Source organism: Pinus tabuliformis, chromosome 7 (genome assembly GCF_031772625.1).
Source record: "Pinus tabuliformis cultivar Carrire ecotype Pingquan chromosome 7, CPIR1, whole genome shotgun sequence".
Taxonomy (NCBI): Eukaryota; Viridiplantae; Streptophyta; class Pinopsida; order Pinales; family Pinaceae; genus Pinus; species Pinus tabuliformis.
Window position 1 is genome coordinate 346668483 of NC_142293.1, and position 15328 is coordinate 346683810.

General features: G+C 33.0%; 1 long non-coding RNA gene across 1 annotated transcript; it reads right to left on the reverse strand.

Annotated features, from left to right (window-relative positions):
- Nucleotides 1-5960: 5960 nt before the first annotated feature.
- LOC149247371 (uncharacterized) lies at nucleotides 5961-6684 on the reverse strand. Its single transcript, XR_016265629.1, has 3 exons — nucleotides 6414-6684; nucleotides 6189-6301; nucleotides 5961-6032 (listed from the first exon to the last, which is right to left on the reverse strand). It is a non-coding gene; the product is annotated as an uncharacterized LOC149247371 (long non-coding RNA).
- Nucleotides 6685-15328: the final 8644 nt, after the last annotated feature.

Consider the following 15328-nt stretch of genomic DNA (forward strand, 5'->3'; position numbering starts at 1 on the left):
CGGAAACTCCTATTTCCACCTTTATAGGAAAGTTAATGCACCTTGATATGCAAGGGGAATAGTGGGTGCCTTGCTTTAGCAGCAATATAAATGCAAGACACCCACTATTCCCCTTGCATATCAGGTGCATTAACTTTCCTATAAAAGTGGAAATAGGAATTTCCCACATCAAACTAGAGCCTACATTACTTTCAAAGAATCCATGATTGCAATTAACTTACCCAAAGATGTTATCCATGATATTCCGAACAAAAAGAGTTTTGTTATTTTTTTAACACGTTATACAATGGATATAAATTTATCATTTTAAATTTTTTAAATTACTTTTCAGTAAAATCCCAAAAGAGTTTTGTTATTTTTTTAACACGTTATACAATGGATATAAATTTATCATTTTAAATTTTTTAAATTACTTTTCAGTAAAATCCCAAAAGAGTTTTTGTTAATCTTTTACGCATTATCCGATGGATTTAAGTTTATCATTAGTATTTTTTAGTAAAATCAATTTTGTTATGATTATTTATTAGTTAATATTATAATTTTATGTTGTTATTAATAATATTTTGTTATTATTTTATTTATGTTATATAAATAATCCTAAATCAGTCACTAGGATCTTGTCGTCTAAACAAATCACTCACTAGGTTGGTTAGTCAATACCCGAGAATCCATTCATGCTCTATAAAATCAATTTTATTTTATTACTTCTATTTATTATTATTTTTAATATAAATTAATTTTATTATTATAATTATTTAAATATTAATTTAGATTATAATTTTATTTTTATTTTTTTCAAATTTAATAAAAATAAAAAGAATGTTCATAAATTCTTACTTGCTAATTTTTATATATTAAATAATAGAATTATTTTATTATTTTAAATTTCTGTATTTATTAATATTTTTAATAAATTAATAAACTAATATTATTATTTAAATATTATTTTTCAAAAATTACTTGGCCAAAAATTTCTCTTATATGATTTCTAACAAAAGACTTTGCTTAATATTTTAAATTTATTATTTATCACTACAACTATGATATAAGAGATCAAGATTAAAAAAAAAAAAGTTTAACCCAAAATATTTATAACTGGAATATTATATAAAGTGTAAATAAGATATATTTTAATATTAATTTAATTTTCCTGGTTTTTATTTGTAATTATGAAGTAGATTATATAACTTATTTATTATTATGATATATCTAGTTTTCTTAATAAAAAGGAAATTTCTTTTAAAAAAGTGTTATTATTACATTTAATTTTATAGGATATTATTATTATTATTACAGTTTTTTTATGGATTGAATATAATTTTATCCTCATTCTAATATATTTTAAGTTTAATTTTTTTAAATAGTTCATTAGAAGTTAACTATAATGTAAGTAGTAAATACATTGATGAAAGAGTAATTTATTTGCACTTCTAGATTTTAAATAAATTATAAATAATAAATATATATTATTTTTTATTAAAGATGATTAAAAATAGCAAATATATGCTACATTTTATTTAAAAAATATATATATAATTATAAAAGTTATTCCAAAACTTATTTTAATGGCATAGTCTAACTTATAGATAAAATAGACTTTTTCATCTGAATTTGACAAAATAATTTAGAGAATGAATGTAATTTTTTATTATTTGGAATGCATTTTTGAAAGTATAAAAAGATTCAACACTCTAAAAAACTCTTTAAGCACTAGACTTTTGTAGGTTAAATAACTTAAACTCAAGTTTTTAAAAATCTATGCCAGATTTTGATTAAAATTAACTAGAAAACATATCATCTTATATAATCAAACTCAATTTAAATAATATATTTTACTTATATGCACTCCATATTAAAACTTTTTTACAATTTAAAATCTAGATTTAATTCAAAATACAAATTCACAATAAAATATATTACTAATTTCCTTAAATATATCTTAAACTCAATTCAACTTTAATATACCACCTCCCTATTTCATAGTTATTCAATACTGTAATAATTATATTCTATGTATCAATATTATATCATTTTATCTAAAAAGTAAGAATACTTATCTACTATTTATCAATATTATACCATCTTATTTAAAAAATAATAATAACTATATTCTATTTATCCATACTATATTATTTTATCTAAAAAATAATTATTATTATATGTTATTTATCAATATTATACCATCTTATTTAAAAAATAATACTAATTATATTATATTAGTGAATATTATACAATCTTATAAATTAAATAATTAACTCATAATTCATTCCTATTAAATTGATTATCAATATAAATTATTATTTTTATTCCTAATTTGAACTTAAAATTACTTTTCCATAACAAACCAAATACTACTCCACCACATCCGTGCATTGCATTAATACACTAGTAACCATTTGTATTTTATTAACCGACAATAAAATATTAAGCATATGACTTCGGCTATTTTATTCTGTTATTGAAATTTAGCAGATCACGGCAAGTCTGAACCTATACGCTACATCATATTGAATGCCCAAGCTAGCCGATTGAACACATGGGTAGTGATCGGGTCCCACCTTACACGTCAGACGAAAGAAACCAACACATCGAACACTTTGCTTGAAAGCGCGGATAGTAACCTGGTCTCAGTGTACACATCACATGCAGTTGTCTATAATGCTACTTTTTGGAAGTTTTTTTGGTGGGTTTTTTCGGTCAAAATCCGATAGTAATTTATTGGAATCGCAAGTTTGATAGCTAGTTTCCGCACAATCAAAGCCTCCCTGGGGTTTTCCAGGGTGCTGAATCCAAATATGAAGTTAAAAAACCATTTTAACTGCAACAAATCAATATTTAACCTCAATTTCTTCCGCCGGATTCCGTCATCAAAATCTCCAAAAAAATCACATTATAAACAACTCCCACATCACATCAGATAAAAATAATGGAGGGAAGATGTAATAATTTTCTAAATCTGTGCGTAGAAAATGGCAGTGCCGGCATAAGCCAAAGATCCGGAAATTAAAATGAAAAGGTTAGGCAGAATGATGCACTAGAAAGAAGGAAACTATTTTAATGAGAAAACAGTGGCGCCAATGCTCGAAGTCATTATGTTTAGCCTATCTGGAAAAATCATCACCAACTCGCCTTACCCCCTCCCCTCCATCCCCTCTGGCAATCTGCTATAAACAGCTTCTCTCGCATAGGAATCACTCATTCGGGTAACATTGATGAGCTGGTCTGGTCCTTTCCGAAACCTTCCCTTCCTCTCACTGTCAAAAATATCTACTCTCTCATTTCTTCTACCCTCCCGCCTCTTCTCCCCATCTTCCCTATCAAGCTTTGGAAAGCTCCCTGCCCCCTAAAGGCGATCCTCTTCTCTTGGCTCCTTTTCTCCAACAGGAACCTCACCTGGGAGGTTCTCCAAAGAAAAGGTTGGCATGGTCCGAGCAGGTGTTCTCTTTGCTCAGCACATCTTGAATCAAACTTCCACATGTTCTTTGACTGTGCAGTCTCCTCTTCAATTTGGTATGAGCTCTCTCTCTCTCATGGTTTCACGCAACGGTCCTTTCCTTCTGTTCTGGACGCCTTCCTTTGGTGGAGCACACAGCGGCCCTCCTGGCGCGCACTCTTCATTTTAACATGCTGGCACATCTGGACTTGGCGAAATCACCGTATATTCCAGAACTCCAACACGCCTCTGCATTCAATCTTGGTTTCCATTTTGGGATTTATGCCCTCTTCGGCGTAGCTCCTCCTTCTTATCAGGCTGGCACCTTTCTCTTTTTGCCATACTTTTGGCTCATATGTGTTTCTCCCAATATGGTTTTCAATTCGGCATATATATCTCTCATTAGACTGATGTTGCAACAGCAATTTGTTTTTCTGTTATGAGGGAACAGCACACAATCAGTAACATGTCTCCACGGAGACAACTGTATTTCGATCAATTATATCATCTTAATATAATTACATCCTGCTTTTTTCTTTTGAAAAAAAAAAAAAAAAATGTTTTATGAATACTCACAGTCCCAAAATTCTGATATGAATAATTACATTTACTAAAGGTAATATGATAATAAAAAAGTATTAAACACAACACTCTCCTTCTAGCGCTTGAATCTTCATTATTCAGATTCCATAATTTAGTGGAGCAATCCGAAGGAAGTAATCTCTCCTCCACTCCGCTCCCGTCCTACGTATCTCTCGTAAGCCCTGCTCCCGTTGCACATATAAATCCAGCTCCAATTTAAGTGAACAGATTCTATTTGAGGATTTCCTAGAAGCAATATCTGGGTTTAGAATCAAACGAATTGTTGGGCTCATTTTTTGAATTTCAAGATTATATAGAAACCCTAAAATGGAACACGCTGAACTATTTGTTTGCCTGGAGTCTTAAGGCTGTTTCATTATGATTGAGTTTGGAGAGGAATCGCTGGCTAACCTAATTCTCATCACTATTTTATAGCTACTTAGCAAGAAATTCAATATAGCTACTGTATTTTTATTTTTAATTGTAAATTTTTAAATCTACCAAACAAATTGATATCATCAATGTTATGAATTGTAACAACCCAACCAAGAACATATTGACAAGAAACAGCAGGGTACCTTGGGAATATTGCTCCACAGCAGTGATGCGCACTTTGCCCTCTGCTAAAACTATATATGTTAGCAGATGCTCTGGAAGCCAAAAGAATTAAACAAACAAAACACCATCAAATAAATTAATGAATCACTGAGATATTGCAATTATTGTTAATGGAAAGAAATCAAATCTGAAAAAAGCACAATGATGTAGTGGGAAGGAGCTACAATGTACCTTGGAGAATATTATTCCGCCATCTACACTTAGAGTTATGCCTACATAATCGAAGAAAAGCTTCAAACGGGAGAATAAATAAACCAAAAAACACCATTAACACATAAAGTCTGCAAGGGTATTAAAATAAAATGGAGAGAATTAGATATGGGATTGTTGTTGATATTAAGAAATCAAATCAAATTACAAACGGAACCAGATCTCCCTCACCTCACCCATCGAACCAAAAGAGGAATGGAGATTGTCTTGGCCTGTTTATTTCAGTGATCGAACGACCCAACAGTAACTCTGCCTCGGGATCGATTCCTCTCTGCTCTTCAAAAACTTTTGCCTCTTTTTCCCGGATGTAATTTCTATATAGTCCAAGAAAAGCTTCAAACCGAAAATAAATACACAAAAAAACACCATTAACCCAGAGAGTTTGCAAGGTTATTAAGACAAGAATGAGAGAATTAGATAAGGCAATTGCAATTGATATTAAGAGATCAAATCAAACTACAAACGAACAAAAAAACCACCATTAACCCAGAGAGTTTGCAAGGTTATTAAAACAAGAATGTGAGAATTAGATAAGGCAATTGCAATTGATATTAAGAGATCAAATCAAACTACAAACGGACAAAAAAACCACCATTAACCCAGAGATTTTGCAAGGTTATTAAAACAAAAATGAGAGAATTAGAGATTTTGCAGGGTTATTAAAACAAAAATGAGAGAATTAGATATGGCAATTGCAATTGATATTAAGAAATCAAATTACAAACGGACCCAGATCTCCCTCACCTCATCCATCCAACCAGAAGAGAAATGGAGATTGTCTTGGCCGGTTTGGTTCAGCAATTGAACGGCAAGAAACACTTACGCCTCGGGATCTTTCCCTCTCTGCTCTTCTTCAAGAAAAAATTTCCTTTCTGTTCTACGCTCTCATTCACAGACGTCGATTTCACGAACACACCGTGCGTAATCACAACAATAACAATAACATACAGCACAAACCTCTATAACAATAACAAATACTTAGCAACAAATTTAGAATAGCTTCTATATTTTTATTTTTAATTGTAAATTTTTAAATCTACAAAAAAAATTGATATCATAAATGTTATTGATTGTAACAACACACGCAAGAAGATATTGAGAAGGAACTGCACCGTACCTTAAGAATATTGCTCCATAGTAGTTATTCTCACTCTGGCCATTGCATAGTCTCTATATGTTAGCCGATGCTCTGGAGGCAGAAAGAGTTAAACAAACAAAGCACCATCAGCCGAGAAAAATGAAGAAATAAATTATTGAATCACTCACATATTGCAATTGCTGTTAATTGAAAGAAACCAAATCTGAAAAAAGCACAAGGATGCAGTGGGAAGGAGCTACAATATACATTGTAGAATACTTTTCCACTATCTACACTTGAGTTCTGCAACGTTTACATAATCGAAGAAAAGCTTCAAACAGAAATTAAATAAACAAAAATACACCATTAGCCCAGAAAGTCTGCAAACAATTAAGGTTATTAAATCAGAAATGAGAGAATTCGATATGGCAACTGTGGTTGATATTAAGGAATCAAATCAAATTTAAACAAACGGATCCAAATCTCCCTCACCTCATCCATCTAACCAGAAGAGGAATGGAGATTGTCTTGGCCGGTTTGGTACAGTAATTGAACGGCCAGAAATACTTATGCCTCGGAATCTTTCGCTCTCTAAGAATTTTTTCCTCTCTGTTCTACGCTCGCTCTCACCGGCACTGATTTCACAAATACACCATGCATAACCACAAAAATAACAATAACATACAGCACAAACAAACAGGCATAGCCCCACAAAAAAAAAAAAAAAAAAAAAGAGAGAACAAACACGCAGACAAAAAAATGGGAGCGCTCCACACATTCAATCATAACACGCCAAACCACCAACGCCTGAGAGAAGATCAGAGAAAGACGAAATATACATCAATGAAATTGTGGATGAGTTCTTTATATAGTGAATCATGCCATCTTTTTAGGCTTTTCTTAACGGTTAGCTTTTCTGAAACTTTATTTTGAAAGTCAAAATTTCAAGAAAGCATGGATATTGCTTCAATTCAAAATTTAAAAATTGTTAAAAGGTTTCACATCCGAATTGGAAACAACTGTTGTACACATCAGGCGAAAACCACTTAGATGGAGCTGAAAACCACTTAATAGCTTTTTCGCTCAATTCTGGTTTTTATGAGCTTCCTCGTAGATCTTCCATTGATAATTGTAAGAGCTTCTTTGTACATGTGCTCGATGAATCTCTAACTAAAGTGTATCGAGTACTTTTTCACCAAAAACATGACTCGTAAAACAACACATTAAAATGTTTTATTTAAAAAATAAATGTCAATGAGAATTTATTATTTTTAATTAATATTAATAAAATGTATCTATAATATTTTAATTAATACTAATAGAGTGTAATGAGAAATTACTTTTTAATTAATACTCACAAGTACTTTACTAACTTATTTGCATTATTATTTATGTGAGGTGAGATTATAGAAATATTGGTCTAAAATTATTATATTTTTATTATATATAAGGTTTTGGAGTTTTATCTTATTATATTTTTTGTTAAGTAATATAGAAATTAATTTCAATTTTTTTTTATAAAATATAGTGGTTAATTTTGACTTATGAGTTTTGGATGTTAGATATAATGGATTTTGATGTTTCGGGGTCATTATACATGTGAAGTTTGAAATCTCAAATCATTACATTAATGATAGGTTAATATATTATATTATTTTAATATTTTTACCAATGCCCCTTTTATGCACCTTTTACTTTAATGATTTTCTTTTTCTTTCTTGCATAGCTTGGGTAATCAACTTGCTTGATGCTTTGGAATCCCCCCTTAAAGATACAAAAAATTATTTCTCATCAAGGTTGGGATATTCATAAGTTCCTTTTATTTAGATAAAGCATGATATGCTAGGAACTAGGTGATCGCTATTGACGGGGGTAGAGCTCAGACTAGGATTTTGTCCATGCACTTTAAATTGTCTTAGTCATCTTCTCCATTTTACATCTTCTTTCAATTATGGCTATATATGATTCTATCTTTCTTTTAGTTGCATCAACCTCTTAAGGGAAAAAAATTCTAGGCCCTTGCTCAAATATAAGGATAAGAGGGTGCTAGTGTAGTAACAAATGATAATCAACCCAAAGAATGAAGTTCGATACAAGGGATTATTGGAAAGTGATAAGTATGGATTATCTTAGGCATGTTGTATCAATCAATGTCTCCTATTTGTGTCCCTCCTAAGCAGTTGAATGGAAAGGCCTCAAGGAATGTCAAACTAGACTACGGACAAAAAAGATAACCGCCTAGGTGAATCGAGGGAATAAGGATAAAATCAAGAGCGTTCAATCATCCATCTAAGCATGTAATTCACATTATAATTTCCTTAACATGAAATCAAATCACGTGATTATAGAAATGGTTTTTATACCTTGTAATAGATGAACCACCTTCCTTCAAAAAGTATGTTAGATGGGAGAGAAAGCATTGATCAAACATATGTGGAGAGATATGAAGCATAACTATCTGCGGATCATAATAAGGTTGTTGGTTGTCGAGTTGATCAATTAGGAGAAAATTGTTCTCCTATGGGTTATTCACTTGGGTTGGTAATAGGCCCATGCATTGACAAGCATCATAACATATTTCATATTCCTTGGAATCTTTATGGGATATTTGCCAATAAAAACCTGTGGAGAGGATTTTCCTTGTAGTCCTTTCTACAACAAAATTCTCTCAACGTGGTTCATCATAGCAAGCCATTAATATGTCATACATCTCATCTTCTCGAACACACGGTTGAATATGTTGACTCAAAATTCACACTGGGAGGGGACGAGGGGTGAATTATTGTGAGGTCAATTTCACAATTTAGTAATATTTCTTAACCATTAATCCATATAGTAATGAACCATAAACATTATGTCATTAATTATACCAATTCATCATCATATCAGTAGCATGATAAGAGCAAACAACAACAAAAAAAAGCACACATCACAAGGAGACACAAATTTTTAGGTGGAAAACCACCAACTCTTCTTTTGTTCAGTTTTCAATTCTTTTACATCAATTTATAAACCCCAAACCTACAAGAGTCAACTACCCCCAAAATATGCAAACTGCCACTTGTGGTAGGCCACAACCTGATGGAGCCTTCGACCTCAAAGATGCAAGCAATTGTTCATTATGGGATACAACTTGATTGAGGCTCCAACCTGCTATAGGCTCCAACCTGATCGAGGCTTCAACCTCTTTTATTTGCTTCCTTGTGAACCTTTATTTCATCACATTTTCAAACTAGATCCATGATCATAATATATCATTGAATCTACATATAAGTGATATGTCACAAACTGTAAATACAACCTACACACTTTTCTACTGCCATAAACGCTGCCACTATATTAATCACAATCTCTTCAACTCAACCTAAAACCATTGTACTACCATACAACCTGTAATCATCACTTGTAATTTTCGTCACAAAATGTTTGTTAATCTCTATTACTAGTTGTCATATGGTTGTCAAAAAACTCTGCTCCAACAAAAACTATAATCTGGTCACTTACATACTTCTCCTTCACCTTTTTACTACATGTATCAAAGATTCTTGCAACATGCTTATAACTTTTTCCAAACAAAAAAAAGATCTTATAGTCATCAAACATAAGTCAAAACACTGTCAAACCCTTCTAGTTACGTCTATCCCTAGCCTTGATCACTTAACTTCTTCCATAATCAAGTTTGAATCAATATTGACCTCAAAAACCCAAAATCACCATATAATACATTATATTAACTTAAATGTTCTACATAAATAATTTTTCCAAGCGCCTTCCAACAGTGTGCTGGATTTTGGTGCAGGTCACCCAAAATTATAAACGATGAGACAAAATAGGCTACATATAAAATAAAATAAAAGTTAACCCAAACCTATTAACAACCAAGTTCGAACCAACGACCACCAACATACCACGCATACATCCATGCCAACTCTGTTATTGTATTTGACTTGTTATGTTACCTTCATTGAGTCCTTTTATCATGATAGATTTTGATTCTAGGAGTGGGCCCAACGATGCGACCCTACCTCATAAAAATTCGACATGCCAATAGGGTTTGCCAACTCATCACAACACCACAGTCTATGTGCTTGATTGATCAACCATTTGGGCATGAGTTGACGACGATAACCATACAAGAGTCACTCCATGTCACAACACCAACAATGTAATATAACCATCTCTCAATGAAAATGCTTGGGGGATCCACGCCTGACTTGGTCGTGCCTTCGTAATGTATATCAGTCAAATGTGGCCTCTGTTATATGTTACTCAGGATGGTGTGAATGCATTCCATCAATATGCCATTCCAAACTCAACTTTAATCAAAACAAAGGAAAAAACATATTGTTCAACCAATTAGTCAATGGAACCAAATCAACAGATTTTGTTATGTTAGAGTAATAGGATATGGGGTTAGCTCTTCAGGTTCATAACAAACTAGAGATTTGTTACTTTGAGATAGAAAAGCTTCATTACAGACCAAAACAATACAAGTCTCTGAACTTGGTCACATGAAAAATAACAAAGAGAGTTATTCACCTTTTCATTGATTATTTTCACACATTTGTTGGGTCATATATATAGAATTTTGGTGGACCCAAGCTATGGGGGGAGGGTCAATCATAGGCCCATGGTTTAAGGAGTTAAACCAATTGCTTTGTATCAACGATATTCACAATATGACCACGTTCAATGTTGGACGAGAGATTCAAATCTTCTTAACCTATATTACTATAATTGAAGGGTCATTGGTCATTCTTGTGTTGACATTATCATGACATCATAGTGGCCACGTGGAATGTCCTGAGTGAGCCACGTGTCGTCCAATTTTGTACCTATTAGATAGCTTAAAATGACAAATTCGCCAGCCACGTGGCAACCTTTGGTGGCTCCACATTGGTGAGTTAACGTCATCCTACCATGTATGCACTGTGCCCTGTGTTGAACATTAATAGGCCTGTGTCACTATCCATTAATATGCTACCATTTTTCATCAAACAATTGGTCCAATGTGATCAATTAAACCTTGAGCATCTTTCCTACCATCTGGTCTTTAATATGTCTGTCCAAAGGTGGATTCACTCCCAACTTGCACAATGTTTAACAAATTAATATTTTGGGTTTGGACCTATAGTTTAGCATTTTAATTTTTGCGCCAACTATTACTGATTTTCAACAGGCCATAACTTCTCGTCCAAGAGGAGTTTTTCTTAGAAGAATATACCATTGGAAAGGTATCAACGAGAACTAGCAGTCATGTTATTTGTAATATATTTTGAGCATATTAACTTCATCAAAAACTAAAATAAATTTAAGCACCCATATCCTTATGTAATGAGACCTTGGAAAAGTTCAAGTTGTCATAATGCTTCACTAAAAGACTTGTTGCTTCTTTGATCATTAAGGATGGTCCTATTGTTGTTGTCCGCACATCCCCTTTGACACCAATGACATCTTTTTTTCATCAATGACAACACTATGTGCAATAATATCCCCCTTTGTCATTGACGGAAACATCCCTAGACATTGATGGTCATTGGATGTCAAAGAAAATAAAGGGATCCAAGTAATGTGCTGCAATCTCTCCCTGCTACAAGAATAAGTGCAATGCCTTCCATCTATCTTGGTGACATAAATGTATGCAATATCTCCCCTTTTGAAATCAATGGAAAAGGATCAAATATATCTATAGGAAGATGTCATGTAGATGAACCTATATAAGTATTTATTCCTGGATGATCCTATGGACCTGTCATAAACCATGATCTTGTCTTGCTAACTTATAGTCTCCCCATGAGACCATGTTTCCGTTATAGCCTCCCCTTGTCACTATGTTTTTGTTTCTTACTTGTGATTGTTCATGTTCCCTCCCCTAAGATAATAATGCCATTATTGTTGTACTCCCCCTGAGATCATGCATTCCTTTTACATTTGAGATATCACCATCAAAACATAGTCCACATACTCCATTCATAATTTCTATTTCATGTTTTTATTTAGCAGGTTATGATATTGAAGAATCTTTCTACAACAGATTAGATATGAGGAATCATACCTAATCGAGGTCCTCCCTGACCTCTTCTCCATCTACCAACATTTATAGGAAATCTTCCTATATTGTACCTTCCAAAGTCAAGTCTATAATTTCGCCCTATATGGACCTCATTATGACATATGTGACATTCAACATTGGTCTTCAACACTTGTAGATGTGACTTAGGCATTCTTTTTATTTGGTCCACATATCTCCATCTAGATACTTGATCATATCCTCTATATATGACCATATTATTGGTCTCGCAATCATGCTCTTTATGTTTAAACTTAGTACATGAGTAATAACCAAGAAACTTGCTTTGATACCTGAGGAAGGAAGGAAGGAGATTTCGATCTTCTACGGGTTCAATTTGGAGGAGTCATGGTTCCTTGTTATCCATCCTAAGCATGAGCCATATTCATTTATTGATTTCTGACACATGTTCCATTAATCACGGTGGATGCTTTGTGATTAATGTTCATTGTTTCGTGCATTAATTTTTCTTGTGGATCATTTCTCATGATTTCTTACATATTGCTCCTTTTTATAATTTCCTTGGCCATCATTTAAATGAGTGTGTTTGGCCTAACGTACTGCTTTCTTTAGATCTTCATGTGAGTTGTTGCTTAATGCTATAAAATTTTGATCAATCTCCTTGGGACTTGATGAGCCAAGGGGACCATTATTTTTAGATACCACAACTTCTTAATAGCCAAGACCTATCTTGATAAGTGGAAACCTTTGCATGTTAAGAATGTGATGTAGAGAATCAATGCTTAAATCAGGGTATTTTTAAAGGGTTTAATATTTATCCTATATATAGTATTGTAGGCGACTATTTTGGTTTGGAAATTCATACATATAGAATGTAGGCGAATAATCAATAAAAAAACATGTAATTTAATATTAGAATTTGCAAATGTTTGGATAATATCATCCATTTAATCATATATGTGTAAAAAATAGGCAAATTTTTAACCAAATTGGCAAATAGTTTTTCAAAAAATGTCCAAAAATAGCCCATTTGCGAAATTTCGCCCCTAAAATTTTCCCTAAGTGCTTTTGTCGAACTTTGAATTAAGTTGCTCCAATTCTTCTCTTAAGAGGACAATTTCCTCTTCCAATATTTCATAAAAAAATTCTTTCTAATTCAACTATTCATATAGGCATTCATGTATTCTTTTTGCTTCTTTAGTTCAACTTTCAGGGTAACAATAGTGTCTTCATTTAGACTCTTGTCTTGCATTAGTTGACTTTCTCTTTTCCTAAGAGTTTTGATTTCCTTCAAAGCACTTCTAAGTTCCCCTTCAATATCCATTCTTGCTTCGGGTTCTTCAACCTCAACTATGAATAGTATTTCATTTCTTTCTTCATTGATAACACTTGCACTACTTTCACTGTAACTTTGTTCCTTTGAGTAAAATTTATTTTTCTTCCCTGTTTGCCTCTTCTTTTGAAACTTGCATTTGAATTTGGATTCATCATCACTCTCATTCATCTTAGCATAATGACATTGAGATGCATAGTGACCAATTCTTCCACATTCAAAATAGTGAAAAGAAAACTTAGTTTTCCTTTCTCGTTCCTCTTTTGAGCTTTCTAACACCCTCGGCTTATTCTTCATTAGAATTAAATTGAAGGAAATGGGACTCAATCTTATCTTCTTTATCATAGTTTCTCCCAATCCTTGATCATCCAAAATATATATATTATTATCAATTCTAATGGCTTTGGCTCTCACTTTAATTGTTTTTAGATTTTGTATTTTACATTGCTTGGAACCAAATATGACATCAAAGCTTTTATCTCAAATTCGATTGACACTCAAAATATTTTGCTTCAACCCTTCAATGCACAAGAAAACTTATGAATTGTTTCTTCCTTCATCGATGGTATTCATGCTTTTTCCAATGATTTTGGTGGATGCACTGTAACTTGCTTTTTTTCTTATATTTCTTTAATATTGATAAATTTACTTTGACCCCCTGTCATTTGTCTTGAACAACCACTATTGGCATACCACTTATCTTTTTGCTTCTAAGCATATAATATAAGATCAGAACTTTCCTCCTTATCTATCTTAGATGGGCACTTTTATTTGCAAGCAATTGCCTTATTACCAAATGAATTACATGGAAAACAATAACCATAAATGAATCTATGGTACGTGGATATTTTCCTCTTGCTGCTTATATTGGGTTGAGTTTTTTTTTTAATTCCTTGGTTGATTGTTTTTCTCCATTTACCTATATCTTGAGATAGTTGGCCATGTTGTTCTTCTCCTCCTACTACTTCTTGACTTCTTCAATATGTTTTATTAGGTTTTCATTTTCTCTCTTGACTTCATCAATCTTTTTTATTAGGATTTCATTCTTTCTCTTGATCTCCTCTAGCTCAAATTCCAAAATCATAATTGATGATGCATCTAAGTCCATATTACTTTGACCCATCTTCTAGTAGTTAATTGTTCCTAAAGATGACTTGCTCTGGTACCACTTGTTGGCCCAAAAGTCACACCTAGAGGGGGGTGAATTAGTGTGAGGTCAATATCACAATTTAGTAATCTTTCCTAACCATTCATCGATATAGTAAGGAACCATAAACATTATGTCATTAATTATATCAATGCATCATCATATCAATAGCATGACAAGAGAAAATGACAACACAACAAAGCATCGCATCACAAGGAGACATAAGGTGGAAACCCAAATGGGAGAAAACCTTTGATGTCATATTTGGTTCCAAGCAATGTAAAATACAATATGTAGGCCCCAACCTGTGGGATTAATGTAGGAGCATCATTGGCCTCGAGAAATCCTCATCAACAAAAAACAAGTTTATATTGAGTTTGTAATAAGTGTTGCTACTCCCGTGTGTTTTAAAGTTGTTGATACACCCAACTGGTAGTTGTTGCAACTCATGTAGCTACATTTTATCAAAGCGATGATGGCTCTCGAGTTGTTGATACTCCTAGGATCACGTGTTGATACTCTTTCAACGTGGGGTTGTTGACACATCCAAAATCGACAATTGTTTAGTTTCACTGCTACATGACAAACCCTACTAAATGTGTTGTTGTGACAACCCCTAGTTAAAAGTCCCTTACCTTTTTCTGGATAGCCATGGTGTGATGGGACTTTTTCTCGGTTTTGAGCTTTGGAATTGCTGGATGGTTTCAGAATTCGGGGTGGAGGTGGTCTCAGGAAACTTCCCAAAGGCCTAGACTGATTTTGGCGGGATGCATGGTAAAGCCTGAGGGTGGTATCTCGGTTTAGGGCCTATTGATCCAGTGTGGATTGCGGTAAAGCCTGAGAGGCAAGGAGACAGACAATTCCTCAAGGATAGTGATGGAGTTCGGAGGCATTCC